The following is a 20,353-nucleotide window of genomic DNA, read 5'->3' on the forward strand; positions in this document are numbered from 1 at the left end:
AACACTTACTGATCTATCATGATTAACTAAATTCTATACTTTATTTCAATTTTGTTGGTTGTTCCCTGATTTCTTTTTTCTCTTCCAGGATCCCATTCAGGATACTACATCACATCTAGTCATCATGTTTCCTTAGCTCCTTTGGACTATGACAGTTCCTCACATTTTCCTGGATTTTAATGAACTTGATAGTTTTGAGGAGTAATGGTCAGGAAATCTGTAAGACTTTTTAAAAAAATTTTGGATTGCCTAATATTTTTCTCATGATTAGATTGGAGCTATGGATTTTTAGAAGGCAGGACACATAGGTGAAGTGTTCTCAACATGTCAAGGGTGCATGCTATTAATATGACTCGTCACTGTTGGGTTAACCTTTTAACCTTCATCAGCTGGCTGAGCTCATGTTTATCAGGTTACTTTTTTTCCGTGTTTTGCTCTCTGGAAGCAAGTCACTAAGCACAACCCAAACTTAAAGGATGGAGAAGTTGTGGTCTACACCTTGGAAGGGGGAGATATTTACATAAATTGCTTAGAATTTTTTTGTACAGGAAATTTATTCTCCCCCTCTCACTTATTTACTTATCCAATTGTTTATGTCAGCATGAACTCATAACTATCTTATACTTTGGGTTATAATGCAATATGATACTATTTATTTTGTTGTTCACATTCTGATTTTGGCTCTTGAGTATTCTTTCATTTGGCTCTTATGTCCCTTTGATACATTCTTTCATTTTTGGTTTTGAGCACATCTTTACTTTCTGGCATTATAAGATGTTTCTGACTCCCCTTCTCTGTTTTTCATCCCATCTTAGAACTAGCCATTTTTCCAAGAAACCTTTGTTCTTTTTATTTGAGAAACTTAGTATTAGAAGCTAAGATCTGGGCACAGGGTGTGCTCTTTGCTACTGTGGTGTCAGTGCTTCTTAGACCCTTTCAGCAGATAGAGCTAGGAAATATATGTACAGTCATAGTTCAGAGATATTGCAGGTTTGGCTCCAAATCATTGCAATAAATGGAATATTGCAAAAAAGCGTGTCAAAAGAATTTTTCCCAGTACATATAAAGGGTTATGTTTACACTATAGTATAGACTATTAAGTGTGTAGTAGAATTATATCTAAAAAGCAATGTACATATCTTAATTTAAAAATACTTTTTTGTGGGCAGCCCAGGTTGCTCAGTGGTTTAGTGCCGCCTTCAGCCCAGGATGTGATTCTGGAGACCCGGGATCAAGTCCCATGTAGGGCTCCCTGCATGGAGCCTGCTTCTCCCTCTACCCGTGTCTCTGCCTCTCTCTCTCTCTCTCTCTCTGCATCTCTCAAGAATAAATAAAATCTTAAAAAATATGCTTTATTGTGAAAAAATACTAACCATTATCTGAGCTTACAGCGAGTCCTAATCTTTTTGCTGGTGGAAGGTCTTGCCTTGATGTTGATAACTGCTGGCTAGTCAGGGTGATGGTCATCGAAGGCTGGCCATTTCTTAAAGTAAGACAAAAATGCAATTTGTGCATCAATTGACTTTTGCTTTCATGAATGATTTCTCTGTAACGGAGGATGGTGATAGCACTTTGCCTCATAATAGAACTACTTTCAAAATTGTTATCAGGCTTCTCAAATCCTGCCACTGCTTTATCAACTAAGTTTGTGAAACATTCTAAGTCCTTTATTGTTATTTCAACACTATAGCATCTTCAAGAGTAGATTCCATCTCAAGAAACCATTTTCTTTGTTCATTCATAAGAGGCAGCTCCTCATCCGTTCAAGTTTTCTCATGAGATGCCAGCAATTCAGTCACATCTTTAGGCTCTACTTCTAATTCTAGTTCTCTTGCTATTTCTACAACACATTCAGTTACTTCCTCCACTGAAGTGTTGAATCCCTCAAGGAGGAGGGTTGGAATCAATTTCTTCCAAACTCCTGTGAAGGTTGATGTTTTGACCTCTTTCCTTGAATCACGAACATTCTTCATGGCATATAGAATAGTGAGTCCTTCCCAGAAGTTTTTTTTTTTTTAAGATTTTATTTATTTATTCATAGAGATACACACACACACACAGAGAGAGAGAGAGAGAGAGAGGCAGAGACACAGGCAGAGGGAGAAGCAGGCTCCATGCAGGGAGCCTGACATGGGACTCGATCCCTGGTCTCCAGGATCACACCCCAGGCTGCAGGTGGTGCTAAACTGCTGCGCCATGGGGGCTGCCCCCAGAAGGTTTTTAATGTACTTTGTCTATCAGAAGAATCACTGTCTGTAGCAGTTGTAGCCTTACACAACGTATCCTACATAATAAGACTTAAAATACAGATTTGCTCCATGATCCATGAGCTGCAGAATGAATCTTGTCTTAGCAGACATGAAAACAATATTAATTTGGTTGTACTCTCTCTGTCAGAGCTCTTGGGTGACCAGGTGCATTGTCAGTCAGTGAGCAGTAATATTTTTAATAGAATCTTTTCTTTTTTCCTGAATTAAATCTTTTTTTTTTTTTTTTCCTGAGCAGCATATCTCAAAGTGGGCTTAAAATCTGTAAACCACATGGCAAATAGATGTGCTGTCATCCAGACTTTATTGTTCCATTTATAGAGCACAGACAGAGTGGATTTAGCATAGTTCTTAAGCACCTTGGGATTTTCGGAATGGTAAACATTGGCTTCAACTCCAGGTCACCAGCTGCATTCGCCCCTATGAAGAGAGTCAGCCTGTGCTTTGAAGCTTTGAAGCCAGCCATTGACTTCTCCTCTCTAGCTATGAAGTCCTAGATGGCATCTGCTTCCAATAGAAGGCTGCTTCATCTACATTGAAAATCTGTTTGATAATTTGCTGTATAGCCACCTTCATTCTTATCTTAGCTAGATATTCTGGAGAACTTGCTGCACCTTTTACATCAGTGTTTCCTGCTTCACCTTGCACTTTGATGTTATGGAGGCTGCTTCTTCCTTAAAGCTCACGAACCAACCTCTGCTAGCTTCAGACTTTTCCTCTTCAGCTTCCTCCCCTCTCAGCTTTCATAGAATTGAAGAGAGTGAGGATCTTGCTCTGGATTAGGCTTGGGTTTAAGGGAGTATTGGGGCTGGTTTGGTCTTCTGTCCGAACAACCAAAACTGTTTCCACATTAGCACTCAGGCTGTTTCACTTTCTTATCATTTGTGTGTTCACTGGAGTAGCACTTTTAATTCCTTTAAGAATGTTTCTTTTACATTCTTGTTTGGTGCAAGAGGCCTAGCTTTTGGCTTATCTTAGCCTTTTCAACATGCCTTCCTCACTAAGCTTGATCATTTCTAGCTAGTGAGAAATGAGTGACACTTCCTTTTACTTGAACACTTAGAGGGCATTGTAAGGTTATGAACTGACCTAATTTCAGTATTGTTGTGTCCCAGGGAATAGGGAAGCCCGAGGAGAGGGAGGGAGACAGGACAACAGCTAGTAGGTCAGTGGAGTAACCAGAACATGCACATTTGTGAATTAAGTTCGCTGTCTTATGTGGGCATGGTTTGTGACAACAATTACAATCATAACTCACTGATCACAGATTATGACAGCAAATCTAATAATGACAAAATAGTTTGAAATACTTCAAGAGTTACCAAAATGTGATGCAGAGACATGAAGTGAGCAAATGCTGTTGGAAAAAATGCTCACCAGTAGACTTATTTGACACAAGGTTGCCACAAACCTTCAGTTTGTAAAAACAAAACAAAACAAAACAAAAAACCACAATTACCTGCAGAGTGCAATAAAGTGAAACATAGTAAAGTGAGATGTATCTGTAGGTAGAGAATGTCAATATTAAGCTAAACCTGATGACTTCCTACTAGTATCGCCAATTGTGGTCTGTTACTACATGTTTACTCTTCTCCTCTTGCTTTTTTCTAATTTCCTACTTAATAGCAAGAAATCTGGCTCCCATGATCAGTCACACATTTATTTACTTGTCTAATTCAGGTATCCATGTACAGTGCTTTCAGAATTGTCAACCTGTGTCCTCTTGAGAAACAATGTTATCAATTAGAGTGTTATGGACAGTTCCTTTTGTCTATAGTTTTAACAGTTTCCAGTCATTTCTAAAGTTAGGTAGGTCGGCACCTCTTTTCCCTCAATCCCTTCAGTGAAGGTCTGTCATACATATGGAATAAAGTTTCAGTTGTTTGTCACAGTCTGCATTCCATCCTGGGATACCCCAATTTCCTGATTGATTTTTTTTTTCTTATTTTATATGCACTGAACTTCCTTCCTTATGTTGTATAAAATCCTATAGGTTTTGGAAAGGCGCAGTGTCATGTGTTCACCATTAAAGTATTACATGGAATAGCTTCACTGCCTTAAAAATAAAATCCCATGTGCTTCACTCATTTGAGTCTCTGTCTCTTCCCCTCAGACACCTGGCAATCACTGTTCTATTGTTCTATCTATAGTTTTGTTTTCTGTAGAATGTCATATAAATGAAATCATACAATATAGTGCTTTCCCAGTCTAACTTCTTTCATTTAGTGCTGTGCATTTAAGGTTTATCCATGTTGTTATATGAATTAATAGCCTGTTCCTTTTCATCACTGTGTAATATCATCCGTAGTATGGTTGTACTGCAATTTGTATATCCATTCACCTACTGAAAGGCAATGTGATTTCTTCTAGGTTTTGATAATTATAAAGAAAGCCACTAAACTTTTGTGTGTGAGTTTTTGCATAGATACATGTTTTCAGATCAGTTGGGGAAACACCCACGTGTGAGACTTCTGGTCTTTTTTTTAAGATTTTATTATTTATTTGACAGAGGGAGAGAGAGCACAAGCAGAAGTGGCAGGCAGAGGGGGAGGGAGAAGCAGGCTCCCCGCAGAACAGGGAGCCTAATGCAGGACTTGATCCCAGGACCCTGGGATCATGACTTGAGCAGAAGCCAGCAGCTTAACCAACTGAGGCACTCAGGGGCCCTGGTGTGGGACTCCTAGAGTGACTGCACCATCCTGCATTCCCTCCAGCAGCATGTGTTTCTGTTCTTCCACATCCTCATTAGTGCTTGGTATACCAGTTCTTTCCATCCCTAAAAATACCCCAATTTAAACACACGCATTTTCTATTTTTGAACGATTCTATAGCATCTGGCCACAGTTAAAGCTACCAAGGGTCTTTAGGCCTTCTTTTGGATCTGTGTCCTTGTGCTGGAGCTTTGACCATGTTGTCAACTAGGGCTAATTTTCTGGCAGAAGCCCAAAGTTCCCAAGTTATCTTTCCATTGTTGGAGACTTGCCTGAGCCACTGTTCACGAGAAGCAGTAGTTTTATAAAATGACTCGTTTATCAAGTTTTTATTGAATGCCCACTATATGTTGAACCTTGGGGATAGAGCAGTGAGAAAAAAGTGACAAGGTTTCTGTAGTTAACAGAGCTTACATTTGTGGGGAAGAGCAACTTTTCATATATAATATATATAATGTAATATGTGATAGGATACAATATAAGGAACTGGTAAGTGTTATGTCTGAACTAAAGTTGGGGGATGCCTGGGTGGCTCAGCGGCTGAGCCTCTGCCTTCAGCCCAGGGCATGATCCAGGGGACCTGGGATTGAGTCCCACATCAGGCTCCCTGCATGGAGCCTACTTCTCCCTCTGCCTGTGTCTCTGCCTCTCTCTCTCTCTCTCTCTCTCTCTCTCTGTCTCTCATCAATAAATAAATAAAATCTTTAAAAAAATAAACTAAAGTCAGGTCTAGGACTTTAGAGAACATAAGAGTTTTGGGGGGAGAGTGGAAAGACTCCTGGAGAAGAGGAGAGTGAGTAGGTCTCTAAAAGTGGTGAAGGGATGAGCCAAGTGGATGTCCAGAGGAGTGAACATTCCAACATAGAGAAGAGTGGGAGCAGATACACTGAAGTGGCAGTGTCCTTGTCATTTTTGAGTAGCAGTGAGGTATCCAGGGTGGCTGAAACGGAGTAAGCAAGAGTGGTAGGATATGAAGTTGGAGAGAGGGTAGGGACTGGGTCTTATTGGATTTGGGAGATCACTGCTTCTTAAAATTTTCTGTGCCCAGGCATCACCTGGGAATCTTGTTGAAATGCAGATTCTGATTCCATAGGTCTGGGGGGGGGTGGGGCTGGGATCATTTCTAATACGCTTCTGGGTAATGGCACTGCTGCTGGTCCATGGACTACAATATGAATAGCAAAGTGGGAAACTCTTGTCGTGTTTTTTTTCTGAGCAAAACTAGAAGTGTGAGGAAGATTCTCAGCACAGGAATGATGTAACTTGCTTTATAATTCTGAAGTCTCCTCAGCTCATTGTGTGGTGAGTCCTCTGAGGAAGTCAAGGAGAAAGCCCAGAGGCCAGAAGGCTGCTGTTATAGTCTGGGTGAAATATTCTTGTGCTTGGTCTTGGGGTGGTGGTGATGGCAGTAATAACAAAAATGCCAGCCAGCACAGTTGTGTAGCTTGTGCACTGCCCAGGATACTAAGTGTGAGTATATTGAGCTGGAGATCCAGCTACATTCCATTTGCTAAGCTTTTTATTTTGTAATTTGTTAGCTGAGAGGGAGACATCTCTTCCACAATTCCTCCCTTCAGAAGGAAATGGATGCCTTCTTAAAATTCATGCAAAGGCAAGGTGTGCTTACACGGGTGCTCTACCTAAGAAGTGGTTGGGTTTAATTTAGGAGACTCTGGGTAGTTAACATGTGGGAGAAAGGGGTGTAGTTAAGAGGCTTGTCTTTTTCTTTTCACTTCTGCTGTCATGTGCTGCTGCCTGAGTTCATGGCCCATGAAAGCTTTTCCTGGAAAGCAGAGTAGCCACGGAAGAGCTAAGCTGAACTTTGAATTTTCCAGAGAGTAGTCTTTCAAAGAAATTGCACCTGCCAGAGGAGAAGCAAAACAGACCCACGTCATTCATTTCAGGCTTCTCTCGGTGAGCAGATGGAAGGGATATCTCTTTAAAAATGTCTCTGTGCGACTATAAAAGCGGTCACTAAGTGCAAGAGGAGAGAGCCATAGATGCCTATGCCAGGTTCCAGGCTGTGTCTGGTAGTTAATCTCCCACTCCCCACTGCAAAAGTAGCCTGAAGATATGTCTTGTCCAAAAATGAGAACATAAGAGATACATCATGTTTTCTGTAGCTGCTGAAATGGGGTGGTTTCTCTGGGAATGTCTTACTCACGCTGCTTGTTGAATACTGCCTGCACTGGGTTCCTTTATGAAGGGTCACTTCACCCTTCAGTGTTTTCTGGCAGTGCGCTGGGCCCTGCCACGTGGATGGTTAGCTGTGGCGCCCTTTAGCGCTCTGCACTTGCGCTGGTTTGGATTCCATTTTTACTTAGATAAATATGGTCTGATCCATGAGGCATGTTCCTTGTGGGCGATGCATCAGCAGTGTGCCAAACCTGTTTAAAAGGTAAAGAAATAACATGCGATGATACTGTAACCCTTGGGGTGGCACTGGCACCAATTCCTGGCAGGAATCATTTGCATTTCTTTATGGGGGTATCATGTTTGACTTCTGCTCCTGCACCGAATGTGAGGTGATAGGAGCCACCTTGACAGCCACCTTAGGAGGTGCAGTTAGTCCCTGATGGGAGAGTCCTGGTGAGATTCCTTTACTCTTCAGTTCCCCTTTGTCGAGGTGGTTTCTATTCTTTCTAGAACAGTGTTTTGTGGGGAGGGGGTGAATGTGTTATTTTAGCCTGTCAGTGGGGTCTATCCATAATTCATTTTATGTTCGTTTAGGTAGGGGTTGAAACTAAACTCTCAACTATAAAACACGGTCTTAGAGAAATTTATCCTCCAGAGCAGTGGACCCCAAATCCACTACCACTGAGATCAGGCATGTGACCTAAAGGAGTAGAGATGACTGGGAACACAGCCTTCAAAAGAGAACTCTAGGAAACAAACTGAGGGTTGCTGGAGGGGAGGTGGGTGGGGGTGTGGGGTAACTCGGTGACGGGCATTAAGGAGGGCTCATGATGTGATGAGCACTGGGTGTTGTATGTAACTGATGAACTATTGAACTCTACATCTGAAACTAATGTACTATATATTGGCTAATTGAATTTAAATAAAAAAAAATAGAGGACAGCCACTCCTGAGCACCTGTTGTGGTCACTATTTGCAAGTGTAGCTGCCATCTGGAGACATTTCAACAGAAGCCCAGAAATCACAAGTCTTATGTAAAATCTCCTGATTTTTAAACAGTGGAAACTAATTAAAAAAAGATTCTAAACCTAGTTCAGACCAAACAAACCATGTCTAAAGGCTAGATTCAGCCACTGAAATGCTTATTCTTAATTAAGCTCCACCCTAGTGTATGAATAGCCTGCCTTTTTCAAAATAAAATGTGTTAAGGGTGGTAAGCTAATGAGCCAAAAAAGAGCTGAGGAAAAGAAATTTTCACCAAAAATAGTTTTTGTGAACATTGAAATTAATATAGAGAATCTAAAAAACTAACCCAGTGATAATTGCTGAGCATTCTGTGATCTAGATAATAAACCACCCCAGGAAGGCAGAGGGCAAAGCTTTAAAGTAAGACAGGTGTGAATACTCCCCTCCATCCCTTGACTATTTCACTTGGCACTTTTTTTTTTTTTTTTTTGCCTGCCATGTAGTGGACATTTATTTTAAGGCCCCAGGTGAAGTACTACTCTCTACTACTTCATGAGTTCATAAAATAAAATCCAAACTCCTAACTAAAAGAAGATACCTGTCTAGTCCAATGAGGGGGGCGGAAGCCCCAAAGTCCAGGCCATATCTGGGGTGTCTGGTAGCAGGAAACATGGCAGAGATACCCTCTGTGCAGAGTCAAGACTGTGCTTTGCAGTTAAGAATTTACTTTCAACTCCTATCTAAACAAACATGAAATGAATTGTTAAGTGCAATATAAAGCAAATTACTTGATTAGAGCACTGGTTTTCAAATATTTTATGATCTTATGGATCACATATAAGTGATTAACACTAAATAAAGTATCTCGGCTGCTTAAATATCAAGAACTTCAAAACTCATTCTGGAGTCCTTTTGAAATTGCCAGAGCGCTCTTTAAGCACGCTTAGTTATTTCAGCCTAGAAATGGTGATTTCTTCTCTTGTTTAATTGGCCAATACTTTCCTGTTATTTGACTAATGATTGTCATGAAAAATTTTAATGGCATTCACAGGGAATTATCTGAAAAGAATATAAAAATTAATAGCATTAAGTTGACCCAGTGCTCGGTGGTGGTTGACACTATTTTTTGTATTTGTTTGGTTCTTTGTAATACAAAGAGCATGTTTTCATGCTGTGGCTTACATGATCGGGATAAGTTCTTGGGGAAGAAGCTATAAGCTAAAACAGAAGTTGAGCAAAATGATCATGATGATCATGATGATGGTGGTAATTATAATAGCAATAACAGCTACTATTTATTAAGAAGTTTCTACGTGCCAGGCACAGTGCTAAAGACTTTACAAACATCTTGTATACTCATCAGCCCAACTCAAAGAAGTGGGCACCAATATCTTCATTTCTGAGGTGAAGAGATGGAAGTTTGGAAACTTGAAGAAGTTTGTTACAGGACATACACAGATAGGCAGTGGAGTGGAATTTGGCCTCAGGCTTGTTTTGCTCGAACATCACCACCATGAGCTTTCTAGGTTATTCTACTAATAAGTGACAGTACCAAATCTTCTAATTCAGGATGCTGTTGCTTATTGGACTACAAAAAGCTTTGTTCTAAAGGTAAGTTATTTTTGAAAGCTCACTCAAGCCATTTTTGTTGGGTGAATATGAATCCAGTCACAGATTTCTAATGATGCAAACGGGCAGTTTCAGTTGGTGTTTAAGCAGCAGTAAGTTAAATTCCCCAGCTATTATTAAATCAGGTGATTTACCAAATAAAATAAGAATATGATTGGGTAAAAGTGTGCCTTAGGTACCACATTTTTCTTCTGCTTAATTACTTTTTCTCTTGTTAATTAATATCCTTTCTGAGGCTTCATACTTGCTTCATTTTGATGAATATGCAATGGTTTTTCCCCCAGTATGCCTACATAGAGTTTGAAGAAAAATATTGACCTATGTGTCAAATGATCTTTCTTTTTTATTATTATTCTTAATTAAGGCCATTTAACCTGCCCTCAGACCTGCTGTGACTTACTGGAGTTCTTTGTGCATTCAGACCCTTTAGATTAGCCTCACAGTATGACTACAAGGCTCACATTGGTTGGAAAGTTAATGATGGATACTTCTCATTTCCCAAGAGAAGGAAAAATAGACCTCCTCTCTTTTCGGTGACTTAAACAGAATTGACAAATGGCTTGAGGGAATTAACATGGGTTTTAGTTTGCAGACAGCTGAAGATTTCTAATTCTCGATTTCCCATTTGATTTTACACAACTTTGAATGTCAACTGTGAAATTAAGAATAATATTTATCAAAATGCTGTGATTCAGTTCAAGTGCTATTCTGTTATTTATTTAATTTTAGTGAGCACTGCAGAGTGAATTTTTTGTTCTATACCAAAACACAGGGTTAAACGATGACCATGTTCTTCCAAGTGAAGTTGTGTTACTTGCTGAGCATGATCAGCTTATTTCTGTGCTCATGACTCTACCAAATTTCTCTTTTAGATTTCATTAATTTTTGCATTATCCTTCCCTAAAGGATTTTCTTCTGCGATTCTCAGAAAAGTTTTGTAAATTAAGTGATCCTCATTTTACAAATGAAGATCTGTGACTCGGTGAAGTGACATGGTGACTTGCTCTCTGAGCTTGGTATGTGGCAACACAGGACCGGTGACCTCGGGTTTTCTGACTTGGGCTATTGTAAGCTCTCTTAATTCTAATTCTCAGTATCTCCCAGTGTTCTGTTACACATGCTTTCCAGAACTGCCAGTAAGGAACTTTGGCTTCTATTATTCTTTGATCTTTGAATTGGGTCAGAATTTCCTTAGAGTAATCATTGAATAAGAGTTACATGAACCGCATATATTGCTTTGTTCTTGGATGAGGATGTCTAAATTCCCACAAAATGAAAACAGGCCTTAAATGGGAAGTGGAAAAGTTAAAGCTCTATTATAATGTATACTCACTTAGATTAGTCTCAGAATGGAATTACTGTTAATTATATATGCATAATTAAATGGTGCCAGTTGTAATTCTTTTTTTAATAAATTTTTAAATTTAAATTCAATTAATTAACATATAATATTGTTTTTAGAGGTAGAGATCAGTGATTCATCAGTCTTATATAATACTCAGGGCTCATCACATCATGTGTTCTCCTTAATGTCCATCACCCAGTTACCCCCTCCCCATATTCCTCACTCAACCAGTGACCCTCAGTTTGTTTCCTATAGTTAAGTCTCTCATCGCTTGTCTCCTTCTCTGATTTTGTCTTGTTTTATTTTTTCCTCTCTTCCCCTATGATCCTCTGTTTTGTTTGTTCAACTCCACATGAATGAGATTGTATGATAATTGTCTTTCTCTGATTGACTTATTTCACTTAGCATGATATCTTCTAGTTACATCCATGTTGATGTAAATGACAAGATTTCATTTTTTTTTTCGGTGGCTGAGTAATATTCCATTGTGTGTATATATATTATACCACATCTTCTTTATCCATTTATCTGTTGATGGACATCTCAGCTCTTTCCATAATTTGGCTATTGTGGACATTGCTTCTATAAACATTAGGGTGCAGGAGCCCCTACAGATCACTAATTTATATCTTTGGGGTAAATATCCAGCAGTAAAATTGCTGGGTTATAGGGTAGCTCTATTTTCAACTTTTTAAGGATCCTCCATACTGTTTTCCAGAGTGGCTGCACCAGTTGGCATTCCCACCAACAGTGTACAAGGGTTCTCCTTTCTCTGCATCCTGACTGTCATTTCCTGACTTGTTAATTTTAGCCATTCTGACTGGTGTGAGGTGGTATCTCATTGTGGATTTGATTTATATTTCCTTGACAAAATGTCTTGACTGAATTAACATGGGTTTTAGTTTGCAGACAGCTGAAGACTTCTAATTCTTGATTTCCCATTTGAATTTACACAACTTGGAATGTCCTAGTGATGTGCCAAGTGATGTGGAGCATTTTTCATGTGTCTGTTGGCCATTTGTATGTCTTCTTGGAAGAAATGTCTGTTCATGTCTTCTGCCCATTTATTGACTAGATTATTTGTTCTTTGGGTGTTGAGCTTGATAAGTTCTTTATAGATTTTGGATACTAGTCCTTTACCTGATAAGTCATTTGCAAATATCTTCTCCCATTCTGTCAGTTATCTTTTGATTTTGTCAACTGTTTCCTATGCTGTGCAAAGCTTTTAATCTTGATGAGGTCCCAATAGTTCATTTTTCCCTTTGTTTCTCTTGCCTTTGGAGACCTGTCTAGTATGAATTTGCTGTGGCCGAGGTTACAAGTGTTGCTGCCTGTGTTCTCCTCTAGGATTTGGTGGATTCCTGTCTTACATTGAAATTTTTCATCTGTCTTGAGTCTATTTTTGTGTATGGTTTGAGGAAATGGTCCAGTTTCATTCTTCTGCATGTGGCTGTCAAATTTTCCCAACACCATTTATTGAGGAAACTATCTTTTTTCCATTGGATATTCTTTCCTGCTTTGTTGGAGATTAGTTGACCATAGAGTTGAAGGTCCATTTCTGCCTTCTATATTCTGTTCCATTGATATACGTGTCTGTTTTTGTGCCAGCACCATACTGCCTTCATGATTACAGCTTTGTAATAGAGCTCGAAGTCCAAAATTGTGATGCCACCAGATTTGGTTTTCTTTTTCAATGTTCCTTTGGCTGTTCAGGGTCTTTTCTGGTTCCATAGAAAATTTAGGATTATTTGTTCCAACTTTGTGGAATAAGTTGATGGTATTTTGATAAGGATTGCATTGAATGTATAGGTTGCTCTAGGTAGCATAGACATTTTAACAGTATTTGTTCTTCCAGTCCATGAACATGGAATGTTTTCCCATTTCTTGGTGTTTTCCTCAATTTCTTTCATGATTATTCCATAGTTTTCTTAGTACAGATCCTTTGCCTCTTTGGTTAGGTTTATTCCTGGGTATCTAATGGTTGTGGGTGCAATTGTAGGTGGGATCAACCCCTTAATTTCTCTTTCTTTTGTCTCATTGTTAGTATATAGAAATGCAACTGACTTGTTCATTGATTTTATATCCTGCCAATATGCTGAATTCTTGTATGAGTTCTAGCAATTTTGGGGTGGAGTCTTTTGGATTTTCCATATTAGAGTATCATGTCCTCTGCAAAGAGTGAGAGTTTGACTTCTACTTTGCTGATTAAGATACCTTTTATTTCTTTTCTTGTCTGATTGCTGAAGCTAGGACTTCTAGTACTATCTTGAACAACAGTGTTGGGAGTTTACATCCCCTGTCATGTTCCTGATCTTAGGGGAAAAATTCTCAGGTTTTCCCCATTGAGAATGATATTGGCTGTGGGCTTTTCATAGATGGCTTTTATAATATTGAGGTATGTTTCCACTATTCCTAGACTCTGAAGAGTTTTAATCAAGAAAGGATGTTATACCTTGTCAAATGCTTTTTCTGCATCCACTGAGAGGATCATATGGTTCTCATCCTTTCTTTTATTAATGTATATCACATTGATTTGCAGGTGTTGAACCGCCCTTGCAGCCCAGGAATAAATCCCACATGGGTGTGGTGAATAATCCTTTTAATGTACTGTTGGATCTTATTGGCTAGTATTTTGGTGAGAATGTTTACATCCCTATTCATCAGGGTTATTGGTCTATAATTCTTTTTGGTGGGGTCTTTGTCTGGTTTTTGGATCAAGGTAATGCTGGCCTCATTGAAAGAGTTTGGAAGTGTTCCTTCCATTTATATTTTTTGAAACAGCTTCAGTAGAATAGGTATTACTTCTTCTTTAAATGTTGGTAGAATTCCCCTGGGAAGCCATCTGGCCCTGGACTCTTGTTTGTTGGGAGATTTTTGATTACTGCTTCAATATGCTTGCTGGTTATGGGCCTGTTCAGATTTTCTATTTCTTCCTGTTTTAGTTTTGGTAGTTTATAAGTTTCTAGGAATGCATCCAGTTCTCCAGATTGCCTAATTTGTTGGCATATAGTTGTTCATAATATGTTCTTATAACTGTTTGTATTTCTTTGGTGTTGGTAGTGATCTCTCCTCTTTCATTCATGATTTTATTTATTTGGGTATTTTTTTCTTTTGATAAGTACGGCCAGAAGGTTATCAATCTTATTAATTCTTTCAAAGAACCAGCTCTTAGTTTTGTTGATCTGTTTTACTGTTCTTTTGGATTCTATTTCATTGGTTTCTGCTTTAATTTTTATTATTTGTCTTCTCCTGCTGGGTTTAGTTTTTTTCTGCTGTTCTTTTTTCAGTACCTTTAAGGGGAAAAATTAAGTTGTGTATTTGAGACCTTTCTTGTTTCTTGAAAAAGGCTTGTCTTGCTATATGTTTCCCTCATAGGACTGCTTTTGATGGATCCCAAAGGTTTTGAACGTTGTGCTTTCATTTTCATTTGCTTCCATGAGTTTTTAAAATTCTTCTTTAATTGCCTGGTTGACCCATTCATTCTTTAGAAGGATGCTCTTTAGCCTCCATGTATTTGGGTTCTTTTCAAATTTCCTCTTGTGATTGAGTTCCAGTTTCAGAGTATTGTGGTCTGAAAATATGCAGGGAATGATTCCAGTGTTTTGGTACTGGTGGAGAACTGATTCATTACCAGTATGTGATTTGTTCTGGAGAATGTTCCATGTACACTTCAGAAGAATGTGTATTTTGTTGGATGGAATTTTCTGAATATATCTCTGAAGTCCATCAGGTCCAGTGTGTCATTCAAAGCCCTTGTTTCCTTGTTGATCTTCTGCTTAAATGATCTGTCCATTGCATGAGTGGGGGGGGTTAAAGTCCCCTACTGTTATTGTATCATTATCAATGTATTTCTTCAATTTTGTTATATATTTATATATATATTTATATATATATTTATATATTTATATATATTTACTTATATATTTGGCTGCTCCCATGTTAGTGGCATAAATATTTAAATTCTTAGACCTTGTTGGATAGACCTTTAAAATATGGTATAGTGTCCTTCCTCATCTCTTATTACAGTCTTTGGTTTAGAATCTAATTTGATGTAAGGATTGCCACTTCAGTTTTCTTTTGATGTTCATTAACATAATAAGTGGTTTTCCACACCCTGACTTTAAATCTGGAAGGGTCTTTGAATCTCTTGCAGACATCATATCCATGGATCTTGCCTTTTGCCCAATTTGATTTTTGTCTTTTGATTGGGGCATGTAGCCCATTTGCATTCAGAGTAACTATTGAAAGTTATGAATTTAGTTCCATTGTTAATACCTGTAAAGTTACTGATTTGTATATTATTTCTATTTCTTTCTGGTGTATGTTACTTTTGGGCTCTCTCTTTTAATATTTCTTGTAGGGCTGATTTGGTGTTCAAAAATTCCTTTAGTTTCTGTTTGTCCTGGAAGGTTTTTATCGCTCCGTCTGTTTTGAATAACATCCTAGCCTGATAGGCTTAGGCTTAGCTGAATATTTTTCTCATTTAGCATCCTGAATATCCCTTCTGGCCTGCCAGGTTTCTGTGGATAAGCCTGCTACCAGTCTATTGTTCCTATCCTTGTAGATTACAGACCTCTTTTTCTAAGCTGCTTTCAAGATTTTCTCTTTGTCTCTGAGATTTGCATGTTTCACTACTATGTTTTGGGGTATTGACCTATTTTTTATTTATTTATTTATTTTTTTTTTTTATTTTGAGGGCTGTTCTCTATGCCTTCTGGACTTGTATGCCTGCTTCTTTCCCAAGATTAGGGAAGTTCCCTGCTAATTTGCCCCAGTATGCCTCCTGCTCCCTCCTCTCTCTTTCCTCTTCTTCTGGGACTCCAGTTATTCTAATATTGTTTCATTTTATGGTGTCACTTATTTCTTGAATTCAGCCCTCATGATCCAGCAGTTTTTTTATCTCTCTTTTCCTCGGTTTCTTTATTTTCCATCATTTTGTCTTCTATATCTCTAATTCTCTCTTCTCCATTTATCCTAGCAGTTATAGCCTCTATTTTTTTATTGCATATTTAATAGCTTTTTTAATTTCAACTTATTTAGATTTTTAGTTTTTTTGTTTCTCCAGAAAGGGATTCTCTAGCGTTTTTTATGCTTTTTTCAAGCTATCTAATATAACCTAGCTAGTATCTTTATAACTGTTATTCTGAACTCCTGTTCCGATATCTTATGTCCATTCTGATTATGTCCCTGGCAGTCAGTACTGTCTCTTGTTCTCTTTTTTGAGGTGAGTTTTTCTGTCTTGTCATTCTTGCAGAAAGTGGTCACTTTTCTATTTGTAGAGATGCAGCTATTCTTTTCTTAGATCTATGGTTGAGTTTGCAGGTGATCCGGATGATTTCATAGCTATCTAACTGAATTCCTGGGACTCGATGAAAGTAAGGTCTCCTGTTCCTCCACCATCTTTGACTCTTGTAATTCTTCTTAAAAGTTTTAAAAAATATATTTTAAAATAAAACACATGTTCTTATTGCCTTGATACATAATATTTTGTGTTTGCAAATAAATCTTATGGAAAAATTGTTATAAACACTTGGATTTTGCTTTCATCAGTTTATATGAGTAGTAAAATTGCCAACCCTGATGGTCTAAAGCAAGTGTTGGTGAACTGTGGCCCATGAGCTAAATCTAGCCTGTTCTCTGTTTTTGAATGGTTCTCAAGCTATGAAAAGTTTTTATTTTTTTTAAATACTTCTTGATGGTCGAAAATAAATAAAAAAAAATATTTCATGACATGTGAAATTATATCATATTCTACTTTTAGTATCTAAGAATAAAGTTTTTTTTAGAGGACCACAGCCATCATTCATTTATGCACCATCTCTTTTTACTTTTGCATTGTAATGACAGGTGAACAGTTGTGACAGACTGTATGATTTACAGACTCAAAAATATTTATTTTCTAGTTCTGTCCCCAATAGTTTGCAAACACTTGACCTAAGGAAAATTATAGGAAAGTGTATTAGTATTTGAATACATCTTTTATTTCCTAAATAAATGGTATTGCCTCTTTGATTTTGGAGAGGAGAAGCATAGGATTTACTGATAGGGCAAGAATGGCTATAAGATAGCCCCTGCCAGCCTTCCATGATTCTTAACTTGGTGTTATGAGAGGCATTGATTTGGAGTAAGACACTGTATCTCTTGGTAAATCCTGTTAAACTATATCCAGGTCACCTGTCAGCATCTACTAAGTTGGTGTTTCCTACATGTTTCCTGCTGGAATTGTTAGCAGTGATCTTCGTTTATGAGGTGAATTTATTCAATGTTTTTTTTTCTTTGATGAAGCTATTTGACTTATAATTGTTTTTTTCTAATATATTTTAACATCAAACTTTTGGTTTCTTGGGTGATGTGAGATTAAATATTTACATAAAATATGAGCTGCTATAAAGAAGAAGTAGAGAGTAATAATATGCAAATTTGGTAAATATTGTGAACTTTGCAAAGAAATAACCAAAGTTTGTAAAACATGACTTAAAAAAGATAAAAATGATTAGGTTATGAGTTTAGTTGTAAGATCCAGGGCATGTCAAAAACACATAGAGAAGTAAATTTTGACTGAAGAAATGGTATGAAGGAATGACCAGCTGAACGTGAGGCTCTTCTAATAGGGAGCAAGGATCGGGGAGGGGACATTAGAATTTAGCTTTGTGATTATTTGGAACATGAAGAAAGCATTTCTGTGCCCCATGCTTTTTAGTGTTTCTTTCTTTAGGTTTTGAGTTTAGAGACCTTTGACATTATTTCATTATATCTGATTGCATCTTAGGGGAGAGATTATTTGTTATATTGATGCTTGCAGATTTGGGGACTTTAAGAAGCTTGAAAATGTGAAGTATCTATTATTACATACATACTAATTCTGAAATAGGGAATATTCTGCATCTTCAACTTGGTATCCTGCTTCAATAGTTTATTGTTTGAGGCTGTTTTATAGTCTTGAAAATAATGATTTTATTAGCTGCATAGGGTTCTACTACATGAATGAAACATAGATTAGTTAGTTCACTCTTCCTAAAATTTGGATTTTTGTTTTGCTATCATAAATAATAGTGAGATAAAACAACCTTCATCTTTGGTTACATTTCTTATAATTTTCTGAGGATAGATTTCTACACAGATAATGGCAAATTGCTCACCGGAAAGGTTGTATAGATTGTGTTTCCCTTGGGAATGTACATGAATGCCCTGTTTGTGTAATGTTTATATCTGTATATCTGAGAAAAGTTTCGTGTTTTTTTATGGACTGGCACATTTCTCATGAATATTATACTCAAATATTTATTTATTTGTTAGTATGACGAATGAGACTCTTTATTTCATTATTTTCTATTGACTTTTTTGCTGGTGTATTAAGAAAACAATTATTTTTGATGTATTTTATATGTGGTCATATTACTGAATTCTATTCATTCTAACAGTATTTGAGTTGATTCAGTCAGTTTGCATTTGGACAACACAGAGGTGAGAATAGATCCTAGGAATAAAAATCTTCTATTTTTCTCACTGTATGTGAAAGTGCACAGAAAAACCTCTGTTGTTGGTACATTCTTATCTAAGTCAAAAAACAATGCTAGTAAGTAAAATGCTGCTAGGATCTAATTTGGGTGAATACAACCAGATTAATTGGTAATTTTGAATGCTATTCTTTAAGAGTAGAACTTTTTAGAAATACTAAGGTCTTGTTTAGTGTTGCTTGTCATATTTGCTTAAAAAAAGAGAGAATATGATTTTTGTAAGGAAAGGGTTGAATTGTGTTCAGCATTACAAAGAACCTGGAATGGGTTAGGAAATGACTACAGTCCTTTGCTTCTTTTAGCTTAAAACAGAATTTATGCTTTAATTTAGTTTTTCAGCCTTTATGTGAAATTGTTTAACATGAGTGTTAAGGCCAATGATATAATAAAATGTCACTGATTCTTCAGTTCTAATTTTTTCATTTAGCAATGTCCATTGGCTATCAAATAAGTTAGTTTTTAGGGCACTAGATTTGGCTGCTTATAACTCTAATAAAATGATGCTGTTATAAAGGAGAATTGTCATTTTAGGTACTATCAGACTTTTGTACCCTTGATACCTTGGCATCTCAGTGGAGAATTAGGTATTTATGCATGGGTGAAAGCAGATTTAATGAACATGAAAACCACTGAGAAGCTGTGTGCTTAATACCTTGTTTTGCTTATTTCTTCTCAATTCTCCAATGTCAACACTGGGAACAAAAGGATTCAAGCTAGTGTCCTTGAAAAAAAGTATAATGGGCAAAATATCTCAGTCAAACTGTCATTTATCAGGGGCTTTGAAAGTCGAGATCATTATTATTTTCTTAAGGATACAAAGTGTCATTATGTAAATACACTAACCGTACACATCTGTTGTTTTTCTTGCTCAGTACACCTTCTTCCTTTAGAATTAAGACCTTAATCTGCCTTTGGAGAGAATCACACTCATTCTCTCACTGTGTCCTAGGGTAGAATTGACCTCACCCTTAGGCTATCTGAGTTGGGTTTGTGGTCCTGACCTTGTCAATCCAAACAGCCTCCCCTGCTCTTCTCTTTCACCCCTACCTCTTTAGGATTTACTCAGGATTGGGACATGAGCCAAGCAAGGCCAGCCCACATTGTTCTCAGGCAGTGTCCTCAGTCTTCTGGGAGGCGGCATTCACTTCCCCCTGGGAGGACTAAATGAGGTAATGAAAGGCTGCGCTAGGGATGGCCATCTGAGCCACCACTTGGGGAGAAGAAATCAAAGACCTAGAGAGATACAGGCTCCTGAGGGGCTTGCTTTAGCACCACCTCCCCACCAGCTGTGGCTGAAACAGCCTCTTCCATGGATGTTAAAAATCATGTTCACCAATACATTTTCCTTTTTTTCCTCCCTTTAAATTCATTGTAGAAGATTAGGGACTATTTTGGTCTTTCTGTAAAGGAAAGACTCCTGAGAAATCTATTATTCTCCTAACCCCGCTTATTCTGCTTCAGCCACACTGGCCCTTTGCTGTCCCTGAAACATGTCAGGTACCTCGGGCCATTTGCAGTTGGTAGTCCTTGTGTCTGGAAAACTCTTCCCTCCCCATGGCTGTGGTCCTCACCCCTTCACATCTGTGCTCAGGGATCACATCCTTAGGGAGGCCTTTCCAGGATCCTTATTTAAAATGCAAGCATATACATCCTTCCATAACCCCTTTTTAACTGCTTTCTAGCATGCTAAATCCCTAATATTTGTAAATCATCAGAATTCTCTCACATCCACTGTAATATGAGATCCTTAAAGGAAGGAATTTGTGTTCATTTTATTTTCTG

This window comes from Canis lupus, chromosome 20, assembly GCF_048164855.1.
Source record: "Canis lupus baileyi chromosome 20, mCanLup2.hap1, whole genome shotgun sequence".
In the NCBI taxonomy this organism is placed as follows: Eukaryota; Metazoa; Chordata; class Mammalia; order Carnivora; family Canidae; genus Canis; species Canis lupus.